Raw genomic sequence first — 27,981 nt, 5'->3', positions numbered from 1 at the left:
AAACCTGCAAAATGAATAGAGAGAATAGTGGAACACAGACCTATTGTTCAAAGACACAGTCACTTTAGGGAAAGAGGAAAAGAACGGGTAGGTGAATCTTCTCTGGGATTGCAGGGTTCAGCTCAATGAAGACTGTCCTGTATAAAAGAAACTCCTCTAAATGGTTGAATTCTTAGCTCTCCAGAGATTTGAGTTTTCTTTTCCCCAGTCCCTGCGGGTTGCTGTGGGGAATGTGCCAAACCTATCATTTGAGATAAAAATTTATGGTGAGGTAAGCTTCTAGGCTGGGGGAAGGAAGACTTAGTGACTGAAATGGGGGATGCTAAGCACTGGGGGGCAGGAAGGAACAAGGAGCTAGTAATGGATGTAACAAATGCTGCAGCTGCCAGCAAAGCCTGGATTGAAGTTCCTTCCTGAAAATGAGGACCCGGGCAAGAATGACCACTCAGATGTAAACAGTGTCTCTGACTGGGAATTCTCATCTGCCTGCCGGTGGGCCAGAGCTGAGCAAGTCCTTTCTCTCCTCTGTATGCACACTGAATTGGTTAGTAAGTGACATGTCAGAGGACATGAATCATATTCAGTGGATCTTTCAAATCCAGGAGTTTGAGGCTAATGAAATTAGTGTGTGGCCAGGGCTCTGCCAACTAGAATTAAGTCACTGCAGCCACCCTGCAATGCATTTTCAGCCTGAAGGGAGCATCAGGGAGGAATTTCGGGAGATTTGTTTCGGAGCCTGTACAAAATAATACTCTCCTAATGCTAAGAAAGATTAAATGTAAATTAATATTGACTACGAGTAACATATTTAAAAAATAATCGCCGAGTGGGGGATGGCTTAAAGTGGAGAGATTATATAATATGGTGTCCAAAGAATAAATCTCCTCTGACCACTGTTTCATGGGCTATAAGTAAGATATATTACAATGGAAAGTAATGGGAACATTTTTATTCAAGGTTTCTCTGCTATTGACGAGAGCAAACACTCTGAGAGTATAAATTAATCTTGCTATGTGCTGACTCTGAATGAACAATATTTCATGTGCAGCGACATGGTCTAAGCTATAGACTTGGAATTGAATGGCATCTGTTTCAATTGTTTCGTTCTCTCAAGAGCAACTAGATAGAAAAAAGTGGTCAATTTGACCCTTGTGGGAGCGTGTTGCAAATCTAAACCTGTGTCCCTCATACCGTAAATGAAATACATTTGTAAATTTGTAAGTGTTTTCCTTCTGTTCATTGATGCTTGAGTATAATCTCAAACTTTGGCAGCAACACTTTATACATAAGTACTTGGTTTTCTTCCTTTCTTCTTTCTCTTTCTCCTCTCTCTCTCTCTCTCTCTGTTTCTATCTCTCTCTCTCTCTTTCTCCATCTTATGTAATTGGATAGAACTGGGCACCTAGGATGATGTGGTGTTACTATAGTGGGATTTTTTTTTTTTTAAAAAAAACAACTCTAACTTACCCTTTTAAAAATTTCATAAATACAGGTGTCAGTGCCATTTGGAATAGTCTCTATAACAATTTCTGTCTCCACATTTACTGTGTTTCAGCAAATTTACCTAACAGATGGTGAGTGGGCAATTTTTAAAGGGGCATTTTTTAAAAGAGCGGAGAGGGAAGGAATAGAGACAGGCACATTCTATATTTGAAGTTACCTCCACGTGTATTTTATGTATGTATACCCATACAATTAAGAAGTCTTTGGATGTTTTATCTTCAAGAATAATTCAGATAATGGATTACTTGAATTATCATAAACATTTAGGGTTTAACAGATTTGTTACATATAGACGTTGTATCATGGATTTAAAAGACCATAGCCAGCGGGCAGCGGCGGGCGGAGAGACGGAGGGGCGGCGCGGGCTGGGCGGCGGGCGCGGGGGTCCGTGCTTCCTCGCGGTGGAGGGCTGGGGTTCGCCGGAGACGCCGGGTTGCTCCGCGTTGCCAGGTTACCGAGCGCGTGCCCCGCGCCCGCTCTTCCGCCCGGGCCGCCCTCGGCGCCGCCTGAGCCGCGGTGCGGGCTGCGCGGGGCGCCGGTTCCGCGGAAGCCTGGGTCGGGCGCTGCGTACGGGACTCTCGTCGCGCGTGGACAGGGAGCGAGCGTGCGGGGGACGTAGGGCGCCGACCTGAGGCTCCCCGGCGCTCCGGCTCCGCTCAGGGCGCCCTCTCAGGGGCCTCCGGCGCGAGGCCCCCTTTGTGGTCAAGATGGCGGCGCCCAGGCGGGCCGCGCCGAGGTGAGCTGGAGCCGGGCCCGGAGAGGGGCGAGTCTGACACGCCCAGGACTTGGACCCCGGGCTGGTCTCCCGTCTCCCGGGGAGCGGCGGGTGAGTGGGCGCGGCCGCGCGTAGGTCCCTCTCGTGGGGTGGTCAGCTCTCCGTGCGTCCGCGGACTTCTGTCGTCTGATAGTCAGATCTGGGGTGGCTCAGGTTGGAGGCGAGGGTGCTTGATTGTGGAAACCTGAGGGGTGTAAGGACTCTCTTGGGATCGTTTCAGACCCCAGCAAGAAGCTGAGCAAGTTTCCTCCTGACTCTCTTCCCGGCTAAGTTTTCTCGCTTCTCTGAAGGCGCCAGGTTTTCTGAATCACCTTGTTACCCGGGGGGATACAGTTGGTGGTTCTGACCGTGGAACGTAGGACCCGGCGCGGGGAAGCCTGAGCTGGTTCTAGTTACTTTGTTTGCAAAGCACTTGTCTTGTCTTTGGAATCTTTGTGTATGTAACCAACGTTGGGAAGAGCCAGCGTTTTCTCCTCCAAAACACTGCGAGGGGTAACTTTATACGTAAGAAACAAGTGGGCGTTCACATCCATCTCTTTTCCAGCCACTGAGTTTTGGTTGTGTTTCCTTTCTTTAAGTTTGTCTCGTTCTGAAGTGATAACAACAACAACAACAAAAAAAACAGACCATAGCCAATTACACAAAGTATAGTCTCAGTCCTGCCATTAATTAGCTTAAGTCATTTAATTTTTCTAGGCCTCATTTTTCTCATGTGATGTTTTTTCTTTGAAAAAGTATAGTTTCTAGAAGTCTCTAATCTCTGTGTCATAGTTCAGCTTGGAGAAAACCTGTTCTTATCCAAACTCCATGACATTGTATTTCCAGCTCCAACTTTGGACTTTGAGTGAGTTGGGGGCAACTTTTTAAGGATATTTTCACACAGCTTTTTTAGTTAATATCAGTCTAGCTGACTTGTCATACTCAGACTTTCTCCCATATTCTTTTACCAGTGTGTTCCTTAGTCATATATATAAAGACTGTTGTGGGAAAAATGACCTCCTGGGTCAGCTTACTGCATGGTCATCGACACAGGGCAGGGAGTAAGATTCTGTGGATTTTACAGAAGCAGATACAGGTTTCATTATCCATGTCCTCTCCCCTTTCATCTTACAAAAACAGCAGGCTTTTCTTGGAGAACGGCCACATAATGCTATCCTGCCTCCTCACTGGCCCCGGGGATGAGTCGCCCAGGGACTGAACTCCAGTAAAGCAGGTGATTGGCTCATGGGTAGGCATCTGACCTCGGCTAAGTCTATCAGACTCCTCCCCAGGACTGTACTCTCAGAGAAAAATGGAAGAATTGTCTTTTCTCTCTGGAATTTCTAAGCTGGGGAGATATGACTCTGGGACTCCCAGTGACCGTCCAGCACAAGAAGAGACTTTCTGTAAAATAAAGTCTTGCAGAGGTAAGCAGGGCTGAGCGATGGAGAGAGAGCTGGAACCCTGCTGACACTCTGGAACTTCCAGATCCAACTGTATCTGAATATGGCTGCATCCCTGAATTTCTAGTACTTGTTTGTTGAGGTGGTTGTTGTTGTTTGGTTTTTGTTTTTAAATTTCCTTTGACTATTTTGAACTTGTTTTCATCCATGTGCATTTGAAAGCATCATAGCTAAAAGAGCTAATTTCCTACATTAATGTCAGGTTTGCTGAGTGGCATTCCTTAAGTGAAAAATAATATCCGCTATTTTCTTTAAATAAAATCCTTCTAGCTCAGGTTTGAGATATTCAAAACTCTGCCTCCTACCCCTCTCTTTCCAACATTTACTATATCACCTTGAAGCATTTGTGACCACATCTTTCCCATCTAGACGCAGTTGAGAGAGAGAGCAAATACTTCTGATATAAACCGCAACCTATACGCCTCCTACCTGGAAGCTTTAGAACATACTCGATTCTTGTCATTAAAGCAAATCTTTTGTTGTTGTCTCCAGGGCACAGAAGCATTTTCATGGCATAATGGAGTACAAAGTACATTAAGCCTAACTCTACTTCTCACCCTCTTTTACTTTAAATAGGCAGAAAAGAACAATCTCAAACACATTTTCCCAACAAATAAAATACATATACAATTATGTTTAGAAGACATTTATGCAACATATAGTTAGACTGATTAATTAATGGACCTTTCGCCAATTGGCACAGTAAATATATATGTTCAATGTGCTTAATTAAAAAGAAGACAATAGGGCTTCCCTGGTGGCGCAGTGGTTGAGAGTCCGCCTGCCGATGCAGGGGACACGGGTTCGTGCCCCGGTCCGGGAGGATCCCACATGCCGCGGAGCAGCTGGGCCCGTGAGCCATGGCCGCTGAGCCTGTGCGTCCAGAGGCCTGTGCTCCACAAGGGGAGAGGCCACAACAGTGAGAGGCCCACGTACCGCAAAAAAAAAAAAAAAAAGAAGACAATAACATATTTTTACAGGTTAATTATCTGAGAAGAGTATTGTGCCAGCACACTTGATACTACAGTATTTCATGTTTGACAAGTAATCTTCTTTCAATTATATTTACTGCTAAATGTTTCTTGGATCAAGCTATTAAATTATAAGGTCAAAAGTAAAATGATATGAAATTACAATGATAAAGGGACACATATCCCACTTTATGAGAATAGAAGTTCTAATTTCTTTTCAATACTACTAGTAGTGACCACAGTACTAATTTGAGCCCTTACTATGAGCCACTGTGCCCATATACATTTAGTTCTTACAGTAGTTCTGCAAAGGGCATATAATAATCCACACTGTAAAGCTGAAGAAAGTGATTCTCATAGCTGAAAGTCACATAGCTGGTGAGTGGCAAAGTCTGGATTCAAACTTAGAGTCGTCTGACAATGCCCAGGTTGTTGACCGCTGTGTACACTGCTCAGTTGTTGCACCAATAAAGAAGTGCTTGAAATAATTATAGATTTGCCTACCCTGAAACTGCAGTGATTTAAAGACATCAAAGTTGCCAGTTGCTTAACCACATCTACTTACAGTAAGAAATTACATTTTATTTCATTTCTAAAACAAGATTAATTCTGCAGGCCCATCGAAACTTGAGCACACAAATCCTACCTCCAAATGAAAGATGCTTCTTTTCCATTATTCAACAGATGGCCCTGTACAGAGGCAATAAATATATAGTAGAATTTTCATTCAAATAAATGAGAAGAGAGGTTTCTTCTTGTCCTGATTCAGTGCCCATCATTATGGATTATGATGGCTCTTCCCAAACTTTACTTCATTCACTCCACTCTTTCTGCAAAGCTCCAGTAATGGAATCCATCATTCAGATATATGTGCAAAGCGAAAGGACTGTATTAATACAGTTGCTGAAAGTCACGTTGATAGAGCACAGGAAATACATCCTAATAAATGCAACATTAATGTTTGTGTGGGGCTTGGAGTGAGGGGTAGAAGAATTTTCAGTTTAATGGAATATTTTGCCTCTTGCTATGAAAGTGTGGCTTAATAGTCTTGTAATTGGTCATTTACAGAATCCTCCATCTCTGGGTTTCATGCTTTCTTTACTCTGCAGCTGTTGATTCCTTCTCTTGTTCTGGATGGAGGATAGCAACGAAGCCACTTCAAAGGGCTCAGCCTGCCTTTTTGTGTTATTGTTTAGATGAAGATATTTCCATTTATTAAAGCACACTGTTTAAACATTTTTATCATGTTTTAAACTTGACTGTGTTCTGAAGGTATGAGCACAGGCAGACATAATGGGGGATGTTTTCCAGGAGAAAACATACTCTTATCAAAGGAATTATCAAAATTTTCATGTATGGAGTGAGAATCAAATTCTGGAGTTAGACCTGAATTTAAATTCATACTCACAACTTATTACCAGTCTCATCTTGATCAAACAGTTACCACACTTCTCATCAATTTCCTTATCTTTGAAAGCGGAATAAGAGAAGTATGCCTGGTGGAGTTACACATAAAGCTCATCTGATAGAATATTCATAAGGATTTTGCACAAAATACACATGGAAATATTTTAGCACCGAGTTTAGCGTGCGATTCGTCTTCAATACATTAAAGAGCTATTATTTTATTATTATTATGCTATCATTAAATATCACTATTACTTAAATGTCATTATTGCTAAAATTGCTGTAAAATTACCGCAATAACCCATGATGAATTCCCCTCTTCTGTTTCCTTTGTTTAAATGGAAAATATATATATAAATCTAGACAGAGAACACTTTAGTGATCCTATTCAGTGGAGTGAGAATTTCCATGGCACTGATTAAAACAAATCCTGAATTGCATGGACTTAAGATAGCAGAGAGGGGCTTCCCTGATGGTGCGGTGGTTGAGAGTCCGCCTGCCGATGCAGGGGACACGGGTTCGTGACCCGATCCGGGAAGATCCCACATGCTGTGGAGCGGCTGGGCCTGTGAGCCATGGCTGCTGAGCCTGTGTGTCCGGAGCCTGTGCTCCGCAACGGGAGAGGCCGCAACAGTGAGAGGCCTGCGTACCGCAAAGAAAAAAAAAAAAAGATAGCAGAGAGGCTAAGAGGTTTGAAGTTAGACATCCCCAAGTGTGAATTCTACTGTGACCCTCTTCTAGCTCTAGAACCTTGAGGAAGTTGCTTAAACTTTCTGAGCTTCACTACTAGTTTCCTCATCTGTATCTTTTTCAGGACTATTTATCAAGCATCTTCCTGTTCTCTATGCTTGGACGTATCAATGAATAAATTAGACAAGAGCCTTTGCCTGCGTGCTCCTTCTTGCATGCTTTCTCCCTCCTTACACTCTCGTGTCGATACGGATGTTATAAATAAATTCTATGCTTTGTCACAGGTTGATGGGCGCTACGGGATAAGGAAAAGGATGTGAAGCTCACTGAAGAGGTTTGGGTTGGGAGTGCTGGAGGAGTGTACAGGTAGGTTCTGATTTTAAATAGGGTAGTCAGGGTGGATTTTATAAGTTGACATTTGAGCAAAGACTTGAAGTGAGGGAGTTGTCAGAATGTATGAGGGGGAGACCACTCCCTGGGAGCAAGAATAACCAGTCCCAAAACTCTAAGGCAGAAATATGCCGGGCAGCTTGGAGGAATATCAAGGAGGCCACCCTGGCTGACTTAGTCAGTGGGGAGGAAGAAACAGCAGGAGGGCTGTAGGTCGGAGATGTGATGGGATGGATTGGGTAAGTCCTGGGAGGCCATCACATGCATTGTGTCTTTTACTCTAAATGTAGGCAGCCAGGGGCAGGATTTCAGCCGAGGTGTGGCATGAACTGTCTCTTGTTTGAAAAGCATAACTCTATCTGGTCTTGAGGATGTGGGGAGAGAGTGGAGTCAGGGAGAATCTCGGGAGGTGACTACAGGATCCTCGAGGTCTATGTTGGTGGCCTGCACCAGGCTGCTAGCGGCTGGTAATTCTCAGAAGTGGCACATTGGGAAGGTTGTGACAGCATTTCGTGGTAGATTGAATGCAAGAATGGAAAGGAAGAGGGGGTCAAGGGTGAATTCGAGATTTAGGGCCTGGGGAACTGGAAAGGTGTGGTTACTGTCACCTAAGATGGAAAAAGTTTGGGGTAGAGCATGTTTGGGGGATTAAAGACCAGTTTTGGAGGTATAAGATTTGAGATGTTTTCGTGACGTCCAAGTAGAGATGCTGAGTACACAGTTGGATACACAAGTCTGCAGTTCTGAAGAAAGGTCTAAACTAGAGATACACTTTAATACAATGGAGATATTAAGAATAATTACATGGAAGCGCTATTTTAAAGATAAAATGAAGTAATGCAATTAGCACTCTGTCTTCTCAAAACATTTAATAACTGTTAGCTAAAATAATTACCTGAAATGAAAAAAATACCTATAGTTTCTTTTGTTGTTCACAGTAAAAGTGAATAAAACGTCACAATTATTTTAATAGTATTTGTGACACAGTAGTTTTAGTTAAGACACCATGACTACAAACATTTACAATAAACCTTTCGATCTCCTACTTTTCACTCTGATAGGGTACTTGGAACCATATTTTGTAAGGTTTAAGTTAGTTGTTATAGGGTACCTCTTTAATTAGAAGTAATTCTGAACTGTCTAGTTCCATGCAGTTTTATATACATATATGTATAATTACTATTTTATGATTTATCAAACTCAGTTGAAAATTTGCATCACTGATATACATTAGAATTTAAGCATTTACCCAGGTATTCAAGGAAAAAAATGTACTTGTCTTGTAATTTCCATAGGGGTACTTACTTTCACATCTTCCCTTCACTTTGCAATTGAAAACATGGCAGGGGAAATATTATCTTACTGGTCTTTGAGTTCCCCTTAGCTATCTGCAAGTCCTTAAACAGCCTTTGTGGCTTAACCAAAATTCTCTTCCATCTTCATTCCGCTAACAGATATTGGTCTAAGCATGTACTTATACTAAAAAATGCATGACCACGTTGTCTCTACACATCTATAATTTTATGTTAGCACTATCATTATGTAAGCTATACTTTAATTGTAATTATAACAGATTTTATGTCAACACACATCCATTTCTAGTGTTCATCTGGTGTTCAAGGGGAGAGCAGCATGTCGTAAATTTTATCAAAATATAACATCTGAAGAATAGAACAGAGGGTAATTGTGTAATTCTGTATTCACTCTAATTAAGTTCAGTGGAGTTGGCATAATAGAATTAAGATGAAAAAAAAAGACATTGAGGTACCATGGCTCCCTCTCCTAACACACCCTGTTTGTATCCGAGAGCAGAGACTCGGCACCTTTCTGTACAGAAATGGAGACAGGAAGAGGCCAGAGGATGAATGACAGGCACGAATGAGGTGGAACTTGAAGAGCAACATGGAAATGAAATACTTCTTTTGTATTTGGTAGGTGGGGAAAATGTACCAGTGTGTATGCCTACCGGGACCACGTTTTCCAGAACAGTTAAGCCCAGTGTCAACTGTGCTGTCCCACCTTCCTCGTAAGTAGGAACATACTGTTACTTGAATCTTTGCTTCCTGTTTCTTGATACCTGGTTGAGAAGATTATCACAGGAACTGCATCTTGTTAGCAAATACACTGTTTTGAAATGATTGACACTCACTGAAGAGTGGCAACTCCAAGTTTGCTCTCTCTTGATCTTGGACTATTTAAGTCTGGAGTGCAGGAGTGGGTTATGGGGAAAGACCATTGGAATTCTTATGTCTTCAGCATAATGGTTATAGCATAATGGTTAGGAGTGTAGGTGCTGGTTCAAATCTCTGCTTTCCACTTGCTAACCATATGAGCTTGGGCAATTTACCTGATTACCTGAACCTCAATACTCCTGCCTATAAAATGATGTTAATAATATTTCATCCTCATAGACTTGTTTTCAATGTTGAAATGAAGTCACTTACACCAAGCACTTAATACAATGCCTAGAGCATAGTAAAGTCTATTATTATTACTATTACTACTACTACTACTACTATTATTATTATTACTATCACGATGCCAGGTGCTATTTTTCCTATTCCTTATTCCATTATCTTCTGCCCTGTCCCCCCATTTCTGTCTTGTTTCTGTACAAGGGTAGGTTTGTCACAGAGCATTTTCTTTCCCTAGTGTCTGACTCTTAGTCATCAAGGTGACTGGTCCACGACCCGGCATTCATTGCTGCTCGTTGAAGCAACCCATTTTGAGAAGGGGAGTTGGATATTGATGCCAAGTTGGGTCAAGGAGAGAGAATTTTCTCTCTTCTGCACTCAGAGAGCTAAGTGAAATATTCAGGCCTCAGAAGGAGAATCAGGCAAAGGGCAACATGCTTAATTTCATACCTTGGTGATTAAGAACAAGTCAGACAGGCTGGATTTGAACTCATTTCCGTCATGTACTGACAATGGGATCTTAGGTGCATTTGTAACCCCTCTGAGGCTCAGTCAACATCTGAAAGAGACGAATAACATTATCAGGACCTAGCGTATAGCCTCGTTGTAATAAGTGAGTAAATCCTTTTAAAGCGTTCAGCACGTTGTTTGGCATATAAACACTTAATAAAATTTAGCTTCTTTGACTACTACCGCTGCTAATGTTATTAAGTAGCTGAGCAAATCTGAGGCCCATTTTTTTCTTAGATTGCACATAATCGTTTGGACAACCAGCTCACATTGATCAACCGTTGCTTATATATAAACCCCCATGAACCCAAAGGTGCTTTAACTCTCTCGCAGTCAGAGCCTGTTCTGGGGGCAGAAGCAACACCGGCACTACCCTCGTCATCTTTGCCTTTATTGTCACTACACTCGCCTGCCGTACTGAGCACTTTCTGTGTGCCAGGCACCAATTTTAGCCCTGCGTATGCACTATATCATGTAGTTCTCACACTCAGGTGGGAGACATTATCATCGTCCCCAATTTTCAGATAAAGACGCTGAGGTGTTGGAAAGGTAAGAAACTTGACCCACAGCAAGAGATGGAGCCGGAGTATTCAAACCCTTCTCTCTGACCTCAAGAACCCTTAAATATTAGCCTACTACTACATCCTGGTAAGAAAATCTGCTTCCAGCCACTCTGGTGAGAGTAGAAATGATTCTCAATCCCCACATTCCTCTATTGCCCATGCCATCCTAGCCTCAGGACTAGGGGGGAAAGGAAGTGATCTCTTCAAAGAGCAGCCAAAGGGAGCCTTCTCCCTTCTGCCTTTTCATAATCAACTAACCAATATTTTACTTCCTTCTTAAGAGTCCCCACATGTTCCTTTTGGTACTTAGCTTGGCGTTTTAGAATTCTGACGTTCTGTACATGACTCATCCACTGTATTTCATGTTAATTTATTGAGGTCAAGTATAGGGTCTTACTCATCCTGAAGTCCAGTTATCCCCTGTCGCATCTAACTCTGTTCTTTTCTTCTTGTAGGACATCTGCAGATATTTATTTGAATTTTGTTGAATTGTTCTCATCAATAGTACATTAAAAGTTATACAGAAAGTGCTTTCTTATAAGGAAAACCATCTAAATAGATTTCTAGCTGTTTACTTTTTATAGCACTATTATAGAGATTATAGATCTCCAGGTCATATTTTTTAGATTGAGTTCTTCATATCATCTTATTTTTACATATAATGATAAATCTGAATTTTCTCTATCAAAGCTCCGAGACTTCACTGGCTTGTAACTTAGCTTGTTGATTATGTGTTGTTGACTTTTCCATTTACAATGATATTTGATCCTGGTAAGGATGGGGCTGGGTGGGAAGGTACATCTTAGGGCCATAAATTGGTTTCGTAGAGAACTAACATAAAGATCTAAAGTCTCATCATATTTCTGCAGAACTCATGAATCATTTTATTATAATTCCATTCATTCAGGGAGTATAAAACCATTTTCAAATTGTTATTCCTAATTTGTTCATCTTCTCTTCCTTAGTCTCAGTGAGAAGAGAGCAGGCTGAATGGAAGAAAGTCATTACGACCACTGGGGCCACTAGGGTAGGCATCAGTCCCAGAGTTTTGTTTTCATCTCTCCGCTATTAATATTGGCTAATGTCTCGAGTGCTTACTTGGTGCAAATTACTTAGCCGACCATGGCAAATGGGTTGTGTCATTTCATCCCCTGATAGTCATACAATTAATGTATGTATTATTATGATATCCCATAATGCATACATGGAACAGAGCCTCAGAAGTAGTTATTTGCTCATGAAAATATGGTAGATGTGGAATTTGGACTCAGGTCTGATAGACTCCTAAATCACTCCTAGTGATTTTTACCACTAAATTAAAGTTGTATACCTCTGGAGAGTAGATAGTTTCTAAAATTTCCTCAGCTCTAACGTTTTATAATTAAATTTTTGTCTGATTGCAAGCTTAACAATTAAGATGGGTAGGAAGGAATGCCAGCCTGTTGAATGGAATTTCCCTGAAATAAGCCTGTTTTGTGACACCAGTTCACTCATTCATTCACTCAGCATGTATTGAATGTTTGCTCTGTGCAAAGGCATTTTAGGCATCACAGTGGAGTGAGCGCCCCTTCCATAGACTCTCCTGCAGCACTCAGAGAAGTCTTGGACTGGTTTGCCTGTTATGGAATGGGGCTTGGTGATAGAAGCCTGGTTTGTCCTCCGCTGATAAAACTAAGACATACTCATATGAGTTTATAGGCATCTTGAAGCCGTGGGATAGTAACACACATGAATCTTACCATTTTTGCCTGGGATTAATGATATAAAGGCTTTGGATTTGGGTATGGAAAATGGGTGCAATTATGGGCGTGTTGGTTCTACATATATATGGACATCACGTGTCATCAGCCTGCAGCTACCTGCCATTCCTCACTACTCCTTTTCACAAACCAAACAAGTACCTTCTTACCTCTCCTGTGGATAAGCTCTTGACAGTGGCACTAGGGCCTCCCTCAATAAGTACATCATTGGCTAAACCAGTGGTTTCTCAGATATGCTCATTGAACAACCCTTAAGGTGGATTGACATTCCACTGTCTAGAATAGAATATGGTGTTCTTTAGAAATCGAGGGGAAAAAATAGGCCACCAGATGTACTTTCTTTAATTTAAATCGTTTATATATATATATATATATATATATATATATATATATATATATGAACAATTGTTATATATGTGTATGTATATTTGTTCATATATATGAATGATTTAAAATTGAAGATATATATATGTACATATATTTGTATATAAATATATATAAATATACACACATATATGTATATAAATATACACACACATATATATATGTATATTTAAATTTTGGCTTCTGTTAGCAAGTAGTAAATTAAATTATTAGCAGATCCATACTGCAGGGAAATAACCAATCAGATTTCATTCAATAGCTTGCTTTTTTGTAGATTTACGGTTGTGATTTTATATCTGCAGGTATGTTTGCTGAAGAAAATATTTCTACCACTTTACACAAAATTAAATTCATTTAATACCAATGCAGCATGTCTCAAATGTCTTAATACAGTTTTAATCTTGAATCGCATCAGAAGTATGAAATTAGAAACATACCCCAAAATCATTTGAAGATATAATTACTTTCATTTCCCTTATACTTTTGAGACTTTTGAAAAATAAGTATTTAGTTGTACTTATCTGTTTCTGTCTCTCTAAGGATAGCAAACACTGAAACACAATTCTTTTTAAAAGTCAATATTAAAAATATATTGTCCAGGATGATCAAAACTAAGGAAGTGGCAAAGAAATTCAAAAATTTAAACTTTCAAAGGGTGCTTTTTCTGTGAATGTGTAGTACTTCTTCTTCTGAAGGAATTAATCTTTTTTAAAATTTAATTAACTTATTTTTTATTGACATATACTTGGTTTACAGCGTTGTGTTAATTACTGCTGTACAGCACAGTGACTCTGTTATACATAGGTATATACATTCTTTTTCATATTCTTTTCCATTATGGTTTATCACAGGATATTGAATATAGTTCCCTGTGCTATATAGTAGGACCTTGTTGTTCAGCCAATCTATATATACCAGTTTGCATCTGCTAATCCCAAACTCCCAGTTCATCCCTCTCCCACCTGCTTCCCCCTTGGCAGCCACCAGTCTATTCTCTATGTCTCTGATTCTGTTTCTGGTTCATAGATAGGTTCATTTGTGTCATATTTTAGATTCCACATATAAGTGGTATCATGGTATTTGTCTTTCTGACTTACTTTGCTTAGTATGATAATCTCTAGTTGCATCCATGTTGCTGCTGCAAATGGCATTATTTCATTCTTTTTTTTATGGCTGAGTAGTATTTCACTGTATATATGTACCACATCGTCTTTATCCATTCATCTGTTGATGGACATTTAGGTTGTTTCCATGTCTTGGCTATTGTGAATATTGCTGCTGTGAAGATCAGGGTGAATGTGTCTTTTTGAATTATAGTTTGGTCTGGATATACGCCCAGGAGTGGGATTGCTGGATCATATGGTAGGTCTGTTTTTAGTTTTCTGAGGAACCTCCATACTGTTTTCCACAGTGGCTGCACCAACTTACATTCCCACCAACAGTGTTGTAGGAGGGTTCCCTTTTCTCCACACCCTCTCCAGCATATGTTATTTGTAGACTTTTTACTGATGGCCATTCTGACTGGTGTGAGGTGGTACCTCATGGTAGTTTTGATTTGCATTTCTTTAATAATTGGCAGTGTTGAGCATCTTTTCATGTGCCTATTGGCCATCTGTATTTCTTCTTTGGAGAAATGTCTCTTTAAGTCTTCTGCCTATTTTTTTGATTGGGTTGTTTGCTTTTATTGTCATGAAGTCGTATGAGCTGTTTGTATATTTTGGAAATTAAGCCCTTGCTGGTCGCATCATTTGCAAATATTTTCTCCCATTCTGTAGGTTGTCTTTTCATTTTGTTTATGGTTTCCTTTGCTGTGCAAAAGCTTGTAAGTGTGATTCGGTCCCCTTTGTTTATTTTCATTTTTATTTCTATTGTCTTGGGAGACTGACCTAAGAAAACATTGGTATGATTTATGTCAGAGAGTATTTTGCCTGTGTTCTCTTCTGGAAGTTTTATGGTGTCATGTCTTATGTTTAAGTCTTTAAGACATTTTGAGTTTATTTTCGTGTATGGTGAAAGGATGTGTTCTAACTTCACTTGTTTATATAAGGCTGTCCAACTTTACCAACACCACTTGCGGAAGAGACTGTCTCTTTCCCATTATATATTCTTGCCTCCTTTGTCAAAGATTAATTGTCAAAGATTAACTGAGGTGTGTGGGTTTATTTCTGGGCTCTGTATTCTGTTCCATTGATCCATATGTCTGTTTTTGTGCCAATACCACGCTGTTTTGATTACTGTGACTTTGGAGTACTGTCTGAGTCTGGGGTGGCCATGCCTCCAACGTTGTTCTTTTTCTTCCGGATTGCTTTGGCAATTCTGGGTCTTTTATGGTTCTGTATGAATTTTAGGATTATTTGTTCTAATTGCGTGAAAAATGTCATGGGTAATTTGATAGGGATCGCATTCAATCTGTAGATTGCTTTGGGTAGTGTGAGCATTTTAACAATGTTAATTCCTCCAACCCAAGAACATGAGATGTCTTTCCATTTCTTTGAATCATCTTCACTTTCCTTTATTAATGTTTTACAGTTCTCAGCATATAAGTCTTTTGCCTTCTTGGTGAGGTTTATTCCTAAGTATTTTATTTTTGGGGTTGTGATTTTAAAAGGCATTGTTTTTTTACATTCCCTTTCCGATATTTCATTGTTGGTATAAAGAAATGCAACCAATTTCTGTATGTTAATCTTGTATTCTGCTACCTTGCTGAATTCGTTTATCAGTTGTAGTAGTTTTCATGTAGAGTCTTTAGGGTTTTCTATATGTAGTATCATATCATCTGCATATAATGGCAATTTTACCTCTTCCTGAAGGAATTAATCTTGAAGTTCTACTAAGACTTTTGGGATACCTGTTTTAATGAGCCACTACTTCCTGCCTGAGATTGCACTATGCACCAGAGATTCTAGAATTAGCATAATAAAACTAATAATGCAAACAACAACAACAAATCTTCACAAACCTTCCTTGCAAGGAGGTAAAGTCCACTGGAAAAGCAGACAAGTGAAACACACATTCAAAATGGCAGTGATTCTCAAACATTTATGTGCTGAAAAATCATGACAAGCATGATAACCAGGGCAATTACTAGACCCCTTCTCCAGCTGGTCAGGTGTAAGGTCCTGTAACTCTATTTTTGGTGAATGCCTCCAGGAGAGTCTGAGACAGATGTTCTCAGTTGTCGTCGACCTTTAGTGTGCATCAGATTTGCCTGAGAATATCGTTAAAACACAGATTGCTGGGCTCCAGTGCCAGAGTTCTAACCAGTTCCCAGGTGTGGCTGATATTGCTGGCCCAGGGACCACATTTTGAGAACCACCTTTCAAAACTCTGCAGTATGCGATTGTGTGTGTTGTGAACGAGACGGGCCCAGAGAACCAAAGGAGGGCAAAGGGACTCTGCCCTAAATTAGTCAAAGGTAACAATAGCAGCTAGAATTGGTTGACCCAAGAAAAAATTATAAGAACTTTACCTGCATTTGCTCATTTAATCCTTTCAGTAAGGTACATAGGTGCTACTTAGTGTTCCTCTTTTACAGGGGTGTCCAGAGAAGGTAACTACTTTGCCCACGTCCTAAACTGGTAAGTAACAGATTAAGAATTCAAGTCTAGGAAGTCTGATTCCAGAGCCCACACCTCTACCCTTTCTGCATGTAGAGAGGAGTAAAGGGTTGTCAGTGAAGCCTTCCTGGGGGCCCTGGCCTCTGAGTGTAGATAGAAGGATGAGTGGACATAAAGATCATTATTTGTGTGTGGTGGGGGTAGGGGGGAAGTATCAGGGCTTCCAGAAGAGCCCACCCTCCCCATACATCGGCTATAAGCAAGTCTGATGATCAGGAGTCTGGAACATGAGTATGACTATGGGATACTGAGAAGGGTTCTAGAAGCCTGAGGTTAGAGTTCTGGATCAGTTAGTAGGTAACAGAAAGTGAATGAGTGATTTACCTTACTTTCCACGGGTAGCAGGAAGTTTGGAGTTAGTCCCTCTAGCGTTAGTCCAGCAGCTGAAGGGCATCACCAGGGGACTGCGTTGCTTAGCTCTTCCAGCTTCCACATCTCTAGCACGTCCACATAGCTTCAAAGTGACCCCAGAATCTCCAATAGTGTTCCAGCAATTTGGGCAGGAAGAAAGAAAAGGGAAAAAAAAAAAGAAATTAAGTAAGAAAGAAAAGGCAGTGTGTAAATCAGAGAGCAAATTTTTTACCACAGATGGTCAGCAGACTTGCACTTAGATTTCATCAGCTCGGATTTTAAACTGGCCACCTTAGCCTTAAGGATAATGGGGTCTCCTAAACCAGGGCTCTGATAGTAAGGAATAAGGAGAGAGTGGTACTGATTAGCAGTGCCTGCTGTCCCAAACAAATATTATCCCCAAACTATTTTTTTATCCTATATTTTACTTTAAAGAATGGAGGGGAAACATTATGTATCTGTAAATAGCCTTTTAGAAAGGGTACAATTATATAGTTATACAACCCCCTGGAGGGCTCCTTTCTTCTAAAATCTCTTTAAAAACTGTTCAAGGTTAAGGACATTTTTATCTTAATTTAGTAACTTGCAGTCGATTATCTTGGAATGACATCCTCTCTCTGCAGATGTTCTGTCAGGCTTTAGAAAATTCTAGAAGTGGACAGAGAAGTGTTATGGTACATGTATTTGCAATATGCACATCTTTGAAATGAAATCCATTTAGGGACCAAAAGGCATTTTATGTCTTTGTTATACATTTTCACATATTTTCCTTTCCAGAATTCCTTTGAGCAAATCTGTTAGATGTAACCCATCCGTTTCTCCCATCTGAATTCTTTATTACTAAACATTCTTCAGTATGCTCTCACTCCCGTCTGTCAAAGGCGTTTCTCTGGGTCCTCACCCTTCTCATCTCATATGTGAATGTGTATCTTAAACTGAAGCAACAGTCTGCTATGACTTCTCCATAACTTGAAGAACCCGTCTTTGTGGGAAAAAAAGTAGACTTACTAACTTAAAATGCGTGCAATGTTTCTGAGAATTAAAAACTAAGATAAAAACATAAGCAATGGAAAAAACTTACAGTGGATCCTTTTCAAATACTTTATTTTACAGAGAAGGCAACTGAGGTTTAAAGAAAAAATGCGTTAGTTAAACACTAAATAATAAACCTTAAACCTCAGTGGAGCAACACATGGACGGTTCATTTCTCACTCACTCAGGAGTGTAGTATGGACTTTGGTGGTCTGAGGGTCAGTTTTCTGCTCAGTTATTCAGGGACCCACCGCCTTCATCAAGTGGCTCTACGTTTGTCCTAAAAAGGAAAGGAGAGAGGTAGCTGCAAGCTACAATTATCAACTCGTTTTTCTTCAGACATAAACTCTTCAGGTCACCTCTGGTCACATTCTTTGGAATAGAACCATACCCAGATGCAAGTGGAGATGGAGAATGTTGTTCCTATCTTGGTCCTAGTGAGGCCTCTACAGGCTGGAGGAGCTAATTAAAGTGTAGTCAACAGCTCGTTGTTTCTGCCACAATGAGTGATTAGCCTAAGACTGTGGATTAATTATGTGTGTGTGTCACATATACATATAATACACACAAACATATATATATATGTGTGTATATATACATTTTTTAGCATGAGTTGACACATGGGGCTTCTGCCGTATCAAAAGAGTACAAACTGCCTCTTGGTGCTTTTTCTTAATTGAAGTTGACTACTACTATCTATTTCCCTTCATTTTGCTACCTCCCCCCCCGTCTTTCAGTACTATATGAAAATTCTGAAAGAAATAATTTCAAAGTTTCCAGTGCTTTTAAAGGTAATAGAATACTCAGACCTTAACAATTTTCCTGTGTGAAACTTTTGCTAGACTAAAATAATTAACGTATGAAAAGTAAATTTAGATTGATACAAAAGAGAAAATAAGCTGATTTTTTTTTTTTTACACAAATACCCTGAGCCAGGGTGGAAAATAAATGGAAAATTGGAGGAATTTAGATCCTTTTGTTGTAAATTTAAATATTTTTAATTGTAAAAATAATACAGGCTCATTGCAGAAACTCCAAAATTGAAAGGATTTAAAGAAAAAAGGAAAAATAACTCAAAATCCCATTTCTGATAAATCATCTCTGTAACATTTTTGAGGGTATCTTTTGAAACTTTTTTGTGACGGGGTGCATATAAATACAATGCAAGTATAAAATACCTTTAATTATTATATCAAACTACAATACAGTTCTATAAGATTTTTATTTAGTAATATAAGTATGATTACTCATCACCTAATAAAAATCTGCAGCATCATTTTTCATGGTTAACAGCATTCTATTATTTATTTAACCAGTCCCTACTGTTCAACATTTAGATTATTCCTGTTTTGCTTTGCTAAACAATGAGACAAGCATCCTTGTTCATATGTCTTTGAGCATTTGTTTATTTCCTTAGAGTGGACTTCTAGAACTTGAATGGCTGGTTGTCAGTTCTGGTACATACTGACATGTTGTCTTCCAGAAAGGTTACCGTGCTTTTTATTTCTACCAAGAATTTAACATCCAGTGTGGTTTCTTACACACACTCATCAGTACCAGTATTATCAATATCAATACCAGTAGTATCAAGTTTTTTAAAACTTTGTCATTCTAGTCAGTAAAACATGACACCTGAATTATTTTATTTGTATTTCTTTGATTAATAATAGCAAGGTTGAACATATTTTCATATCTTTATTGGCTGTGAATACTTTTCAGTTTGTGACTTTATGGCATCCATTTTCATCGATGTATAACAGCCTTTTCTATATCAATGTGTTTATTTTGTTGTAAATGCAATTTTTTTCTCTTCATTTATTAATTTTTATTTTGTGTGTGTTGAACTTCTTTAATACTGTCAAGTCTATTCAAAAACCCTTTAATGAACACAACAAATGTGGAAAATCAGTCATTCTCCTGCATTTTGTAATCAATTTATTTCCTTTTGGGCAGTATGGAAATGTAGGTTCTTATTTCATCTTATGGTTGGAAAGAATCTATTCCCTTGGAAAGGGATTATAGTCTCCATGATGCAGTAATGGGAGATTTTATAGGGTAGGCAGGGTCTACAGAAGAAAAAACCCTAAATCACACTCCATTGGTGGTTGCCTTATTTATAAAAACGGCATTTGAGGTTGTGTGACTGCCATCAGGTAGGCAAAATTAATTTTTAGCATGAAATACTCCTATCAGCAAGAACAGCCTAGGATAGGCTAGCAGTAAGAAGTGAGGGGTTATGGGATTGGGGCATAGCCTCTGTTTCCTCCAATGCAGCTGGAAATTTAAACTCTGGGGCTCCTGCTTGATCCAGTCAGCCCAGCTAGTATGTGTTGCCAGGTAGGGTGAATAGACTCAGAGGTACAAGAGCTCATCCTTGGTCCCCTCTGGAAGTGAGCAGAGAATACTGTGTCAAGCGGAGGTGATCAGTCCATGGTCTGGAGACTTGGATCTCCTCACATAGTCCTTAAAGTCAGGGTGAGACAAAATGCCAATACAAATTATACTGATGACAGTATCAATGAGGTGACATTGAGTCCTTTGACCCAACGTGTGTCTGCAGTATGCCATCCATTAGTAAATGGGCAAAGCCATTTGACAGATCTATCTGATACAGTGAATGAATCTGACACTCATATTTTGAAAAACTGAAACTGTATCCATTTGTCAAGAACAGTGGCTACTTGTTCTGCTTTATTCCCCCTGGTAGAACTAGATAGCATTGCAGACAGTAAGACGTTCCGGCATTTCACCCTGGAGTAGCCCCAAAACTGAAGAAGCTGTCTTATCAGTAGTTAGCTCCTTGTCACCAAGAATATTAAAGTAGATTTGTATGATTAGCAAATTAAAGAGACGATAGTGCCTACCACTACTGTATTCACTAAGGCACCCAAGTTATTCTAAAGAAATCCTAATAATACATTAGGACCGTTTTGAATATTTTTATTTGCTTAGCCATAATCTTCTAGTTATAACATCCATCACCATCTTGACCACTGAAACTTGGCCTTCTTTTCTTACAGCCTAGCCCTGTGGTCTTGGGCTAATCACTAACCTGCTTAGATACAATTTTCTTCTCTATGAAATAGAAACAATATTATATGCTTTGAAGGACTGCAGGAAGATGAGCTGTAATGTTTATCAAGTGCCTAGTAAGTAGCCTGGCCCATAATAAATACTTGGCTAATTGTAGATGTTAGTTTCATTTTTAGTTTTATTTCCAAACATTGCTCTTTACTTTTGGAACTCTAAAATTTGTTTTGAGAGTGGAGGACTTGTTGTTTGGATTCCTCCAACACTCTCTGTATATTCTGTACTTCTATCCCTACATCATTTATATTAATGGAATAAATGATCTTTGGTCTGGTGATTCCAAGGTGACGAGGAGCTAAGTGGAGGTTCAGTATACACCTGGAAGTATGGATTTTCATGCCCAGTGCAAATGTGGGAAAGGCATTATTCCCACATTATAAAGGGGGTAAAGACCTCCAACTTGAGGAGACTCTGGGTTGAGAGATGAGAGATTTACAGGTACTGTGTTTATCCTACAGGGTACCACAGGGGCTTTTATGTTCTGTAGCAAGAATTTGCACCTTATACCCTTGTAGTTAGAAGTAAAGCGTACCACATAACTAATATCTAGTAAGCATTAGAGTTAGAATAAATACCATTTATTTAACGTTTCCTTTGTGTTAAGCATTTTACAGTTACAACATATGGATGGATACTATATTGTAATGGTTAAGAGTGTAGTTTTTTGAGCTAGATAATCCTGGATTGGAATCTCATCTTTATTACCTCTTTTTTTTGTTTTATTGAGGTATAATTGACAAAATTGTAAGATAGTCAAAGAGTATATCATGATGATTTGATATACATATGCGTGGCAAAAGGATCCTTCCCATCACGTTAATTAATACATCTAACAGCTCATGACACCTTTTTCCTTTTTTTCTTTTTGTGGTGAGAACACTTAAGTTCTATTCTCTCAGAAAATGTTAGTTATACAATACAGGATTATTGACTGTAGTAACTATGTTATACAGTAGATCCTCAGACCTTATTCATCCTGCAGCTGAAAGTTTGTACCCTTTTACCAATCTTCCCCTCTTTTCCCCACCCACACCCCAGCCTCTGGCAACCAGTTTTCTACTCTCTCTTTCTATGAGTGTGGCTTTTTTTCTTTTTAGATTCCATATATAAATGATATCATTCGTATTTATCTTGTCTGGCTTATTTCATCAGTATAATGCACTCCTGTTTCATCTATATTGTCACAAATGAAAGGATCTCCTTCATTTTTTAAGGCTGAATAATATTCCATTACCTCTTAAATGAGTGACTTTTGGTACATTGTTTATACTTTCTAAGCCTCAGGGTTTCTTTTCTTCTGTAAAAAAAAAAATATGTATATATATATATATATATATATATATATATACACACACTAACAGGTTATTTTCTGATATGTGGAATGTTTGTTGAATCAACAAATAATTAGTTGAGATCATAAATGTGACACTTAGCACTGTATTAACATTTATTAATACTCTCCCTGTTAATTTCTACAATAAATTGTATAATAAGTAACAATAATAATAGTACTACTAGTAGTTTTAGAAAATGCATAGGATGTGCCAGGCATCATATACTGTACTACCCTCCTTCATGTGTACCACAAGTTACATGTGGATATCATCTTCCACGTTGTTTCCTTTAAAGAAAATTGAAGCTCAGCAAGATTGAGTAGCTTGCTCCAGATATGAACTCAGGTCTGAATCACTCCACATATAGGTTCTTAATTACTCCATGTCTTTAATTCCACATCTGCATTTGTTTGTTGTTGTTGTTTTTAACTTTTCAAGCATCTGAAATTCCTTTCTCTTTGGGGAATTTTCCACTTTGTGGGTCTTGATGAGAAACAGAGCCTTCCTCTCGTTATACAAGCTGAACATGTCAGATACACCGTTTACTCACATGCTTAGTCTCCCTTACAGATGGAAAACAGTCGGGCGACCTCGGGTTGGCCAACTGCACTCCTCTCTTGGATTTTGAATTACAAATAAATGATGTAAAGAAGCAAGGCCAGCAGTGCTGGGTCAACCTCCTGTTTCCTGTTCCTGCTTGGTAGCAAGGCCAGCTAGGACTTATAACATCACTTTGGCCTGATCCTATAATTGCAATAGCATAGCCTTGGCTTTCGGTTGTTTAGTCTGCTTCTAGTTACTGAGACCTAACTATAAACTACCAAAAGTTTCCTTTTCTGCTCAAATTAGCCATATATGGTTCCTGATGATTACAAATAAGACCTTTCCTGATATACAATGGTGACCTACTTATCCAGGCAGATGTAACATCGTCCTGGCAGGGACAGAGGGCAGGCAAGTTCCTTGAACAGCTGAACAAGAAGGAAAAGACCTAAGAAGGAAGAATTGAAGCCAGTTCTGCTTGTGTTATAATTCTACCCGCAGCTGCCTCTGTTTCACAGACCACATGCGAAGGACCATGTCCCTTCCCCTGTAACAGACAAGCAAAGTAGACCCAGGCCTTCCAACCCAGAGACCAGCTGAGCTGTACCGTGGACAATCTAGGATGTGAAAGACTTCACTCAATGTCTTTGTCACTTGACACATTGTTCCTCTCTTTGGGAAGTAGTTTCTTTGTGTGACAAGAATATGCTAAACCAACACTTAAGTGGACAGAGGTGAAAGATGCCAAAATTAGCTACAGAAAAAAAGGCTAAAGACTTGTATTTTCTGTTATTTGAAGGTGTTAAGACCCCACATAGAATATGAGTCCTTTAAAGGAAAGCTGTGAATGGCCCAGGGAATGTTGGAATTTCCATGTGGCAATATGTTCTTGATCGGTCATGATGATGATGATAGTAGCATCAGTAGCATTTATCAGTGTTTCCTGGGTAAGAGGCACTTTATCCTAATGACCTTTTATCCCCATGACAACCCTGTGAAGTAGGAAATACTGTTTCAGCATCTTCAGGGTTTTTCTTCTTTTTTTTTTTAATCAGGAATTTATCCTACATCACAGTTGGGTGGTAGAACGACCAGAACTGGACACTAGCCTTTCCTGAATTCCCAGAGTGTGATCTTAGCAGTTGTATTGCCTGATGCAGAGCCATGTAAATGTTGCCAAAGCAATGAAACGTGTACCTATTTCTAACAGATTCTAACTCAGAAGCTCTGGGGTTAAGTGCAGAGCAGTTGAGTGTGATTGTCTTTACAGACAGTAGATAACTTAAGAGAAGTTGTTTAAAAGTATATTTGCATATTGCACTACACTGTCATATCTGTGATTGGTTAGCTATTGAATTACTAACACAAATCCCAATACCATCTCTAATCTCATTCATCTCTTGTATGATATTTGACCTGATAGAGGCAGTTTTTTTTTTTTGTTCTTTCCCACAAACACACATCGAACATCCAAAACATGCTTACCATTTGTGAGCATATTCTCTTAGTTATTTAGGAGTTGAGTAAGAGTGAGAGGGAAGGGCTTCCCTGGTGGCGCAGTGGTTGAGTGTTCTGCCTGCCGATGCAGGGGACGCGGGTTTGTGCCCCGGTCCGGGAAGATCCTACATGCCGCGGAGTGGCTGGGCCCTTGAGCCATGGCCGCTGAGCCTGCGCATCCGGAGCCTGTGCTCCGCAACGGGAGAGGCCACAACAGTGAGAGGCCCACATACCGCAAAAAAAGAAAAAAAAAAAAGAGTAAGAGAGAAAAAGACACAGAAATATGAAATACGGTCATCATTTTTTTAATATCCTTTATGTTGTTAATCCCTCTTAGCATTTACTGCCATTCACTCATTTGTATTATTTGGGGTATAGCAGTTTATTCACACAGCATTTTTACATATGGCTTATCATTTGTATTCTATTTCAATAACACTAATAATTATAGACTATCGACAAACTCATCAGACCCTACATATTCATTTCAAAATCATGAAAATAAGGTGGAAAGTGAGGTGTAAAGTGGAAAATCTATGTGTATGTTTTCATTGGTGGAATGAGGAGCTACCTGAATATCACTCCTTTAGCTTTTCCTTCAAATGGTGCACTTTTTCCTCCATGCATAGGAGTCACTTCCATTAGGTAAACAGTAGTCTTGAGGGCAAACCTCAGAAGTAGAAACAGGAGAACTTTTCAGTTATGGTAAAATCAAACATATTTTTCTTCAGTCGTGAAAAAAAAAATTCTTCATGAGAAGTTCAACCACCGTGAGTTCCATGGTGAAAAACTTTCCCCTTATAGATGCAACTTCCCCCAGAATTCTGAGAAATGTTGGTAGTAGAGAGGGGTGTTGCATACACCTGTTTCATTTCCCTCTGACTTTTCCTTCTCCTTTCTCTATTGACATTAAAATCTATAGTGAAAGCACGTAGTAAGCAGTCTGGGACAATTGATATGACATTTGATCTAAATCTCCAAAGTCTATTTTAGATGGGATGCTATGAGAGTCACAGGAGGGGAAAAAAATCTAGAATTATTCTTATGTGATCAAATGTACTAAAATAACAAAAGCAAATCTTATTTCTAGCTAATGAAATAGCATTCCTTATATGATGTCATATTATGGCAGAAAAGAAATATATGCGTCTATTTTCTTCTATATTAAAACTGCTAAGGAGTGGGGACCGATGAACTAAATCAATTGTTTTGGGTTCAAGTTGTAGTTTTTAGTAGCCATGCTTCTTAGCAAGTTTTCAGAAGCAAATGTAGTTCGTTTACTATCACCACTAAATGTGCAATTGTGTAGATTTGTGGAAAAAAAGTATTATCAAATATATATACTTTAAAATTATTTGTGTAAATTTATCTATTCATATGATTATTCTCCCCAAGTAAATCAAAATCTACTATATACTATGTTTTTCTTCTATAGCTTAAAAGGGGAATGTATGTTGAAACTTATTCAAATATTTATTAGGTGTCTAAGTGCCAGGCACTCTACTAGGCAGTAGAGATGTTGTATTAGAGGTGGAAAATGTCCTTGACCTCCAGAACTGATACTCTTGTAAGAGAATACTGGGTCAAACTAAGTCAACAGTTTCTTTGGCTACAGAGCTTTTTACGAGTCTTGTGAATTATGAGTCTCTGATAAGGAGATGTAGTGGACAACAGATCCCAAATTTACTTGAAATCTTCCGTCATGGACTGTCTCGTAGGATTTATGATCCACTGAACACACCTTGAGAGACACTAGTATTCTACAGTGGTTAGTTGTTTTCTATTAAACAACTATATACTGAATCCATGATAATTATTATCTGGATGTTTTGGAGGATACAATGATGTACATGGCCACTGTGATGATAAGGGGGTCCAGTTTAGTTAAGAAGAGAAACCACAGGAGTTATAACTTAATGTAACAAAGAAATACACACACATATACATATATTTATATGTAAATTACTATTTATATAGTATACAATGTCTTCTGAAGAAGATAGAGTTGTTTGTAACTTGGGATCTCACAGGAGGTTTCACAGAGAAGGTAGACCCTGAGCTGGGCAGAATTTCAGTAAGTTAATTTGGTTCTGACCGTACGATAAAATCAGGTATTTGCATTGGTCAATCTGACCTTGATGGAACAGCATTCCATTTGCAGGGAATAGTGTGATCAAACATGCAGTGGTGGAGATTGCCAGATGGTAATATTCCAGTACCTGGAAAGTGTTGAAACATCTGCTTTCTCCACGGTCTAGAAAAGTGAATCTCAAGTGAAATGCAAGTATAATGGAGGCCAGTGCTCTTTGCTTTGTACACTGCTTTGATTCTACAACATGCAACAATGTAGTGATCTGTTTCAGATTGTCATTATTCGAGAGGGTTCTTAGAAACAGGAGTGGAAAAGGAAGACCTCTCTTCCTGTGTTTCTGCCCTATGCTCTTAAGCCAGAAAAGGTACCAACATCACTGACCTGACCTTGTCTCAGGTATCTATCAGAATCTACTAGAATCATTCTAGTGAAAGGTAACTAGACGTCCAAAGGACTTAAAAGGTACACTATAACCTTTGTATAACTTTATCTACCTGGTGAAACAAAAATGTCACCTGTGTGGTCCCCTTCCCTAGAAAATACCAGTATGTTTTTCCAGTGCAGTGGCAGAACTTTGCAGGTAAAACTGGGATAAAGGTGAAGAACAGTCTTAAAATTCTAGTCCTTGAACAGCACCTAACACACAACAGGTTTTCAGTAATCTTAGCAACAGTATTCACAAATAATGACCATCAGCGTAACTGCTCTTTTGTGCCAAAATACATTACCATATTACTTTTTTTCCTTCAGCTTTACAACTTGGGTTCTATTATTGTTTCCATTTTACAGATTAGGAAAGTGAGGCTCAGAGATGCTAAGTCACTTGGGCAAGGTCACAGAGCTTGTAGGAGATAAACCTGCACCCTTACTGTTGGATCCTACAAACCAGACCATAATTTAAGTCCTTCAAAATATACCTCAGAACATTTGAGTAAATTAATGAATAAATCCTCCTAGTCAGACTGACCAGATCATTATATTAGGTTCAGCTGTAAGTGGAGGAAAGTCATAATCATAGTTGGACAGTTAATACAGTAATTTACTTGCTTTGAATTTTCTAAATGATGTTTAGCTAGTAGTTTCATGATGATACCATCGAATAAAACAGGCATATTTTTGGTGTTTGGAATAAGATCTCATATTGAGTAAAATACATATTGATTCCTAGACCTATATGATGTGAGTAACAGATGACATTGAGATGCCATCTAGAAGTACTCCTGTGCAGTTCATCATGTCAACCCAGCTAATAATTTTAGAATGTTCAGAGTGAATAATATATGCAGCCATAAAGCATATTTCTAATCAATGCAAATAAAATTTTTCCTATGCTAAACCCAGAGTTAAGTTATAACACGCATCATAAGATTAATGGGCCATTTTTTCTTCATCACTTTGCTAAATTACTTAGTCTGGAAACCATTCAGAAGGTTGCGAATTGGGGCTGAGCAGTAGTAGTGAGACTGTGCCTCTGATGATGAAACTATTTCCACCCCGACCCCTACCGCTCCCTTCTTGGAAAGAAGGCAACATTTCTCCTAGAAAAAGTCACAGGTTCATAAGCTGGCTTGTATAATAGGTTTGGAGGAATAGTGTGTCTTTTAAGCAGAGCCTAT

At 39.1% G+C, this 27,981-nt stretch overlaps 2 long non-coding RNA genes across 16 annotated transcripts in view; both read left to right on the top strand.

The window, feature by feature from the left end:
* The first annotated feature begins 1,987 nt into the window (after window positions 1-1,987).
* Window positions 1,988-27,981, top strand: part of LOC141275972 (uncharacterized) — a 45,147-nt gene continuing 19,153 nt past the window's right edge. Inside the window, exons 1-6 of one of the 15 annotated variants that reach the window (XR_012324662.1) lie at window positions 1,988-2,329; window positions 7,073-7,154; window positions 9,114-9,204; window positions 11,631-11,692; window positions 16,345-16,387; window positions 20,830-20,958. This is a non-coding gene — a long non-coding RNA (uncharacterized lncRNA). Of the gene's footprint in view, window positions 2,330-7,072; window positions 7,155-9,113; window positions 9,205-11,120; window positions 11,170-11,630; window positions 11,693-13,111; window positions 13,127-16,344; window positions 16,388-17,890; window positions 19,765-20,829; window positions 20,959-27,981 lie in introns of those variants that run through there. The other 14 variants (XR_012324672.1, XR_012324664.1, XR_012324673.1 and 11 more) reach the window with 14 other exon arrangements.
* LOC117314455 (uncharacterized) lies at window positions 2,336-6,983 on the top strand. Its single transcript, XR_012324678.1, has 2 exons — window positions 2,336-3,684; window positions 6,913-6,983. It is a non-coding gene; the product is annotated as an uncharacterized lncRNA (long non-coding RNA).

Source organism: Tursiops truncatus, chromosome 12 (assembly GCF_011762595.2).
Source record: "Tursiops truncatus isolate mTurTru1 chromosome 12, mTurTru1.mat.Y, whole genome shotgun sequence".
Lineage (NCBI taxonomy): Eukaryota > Metazoa > Chordata > Mammalia > Artiodactyla > Delphinidae > Tursiops > Tursiops truncatus.
Note: the sequence above shows the minus strand (reverse complement) of the source record. Positions and strands in the feature narration are given on the sequence as shown.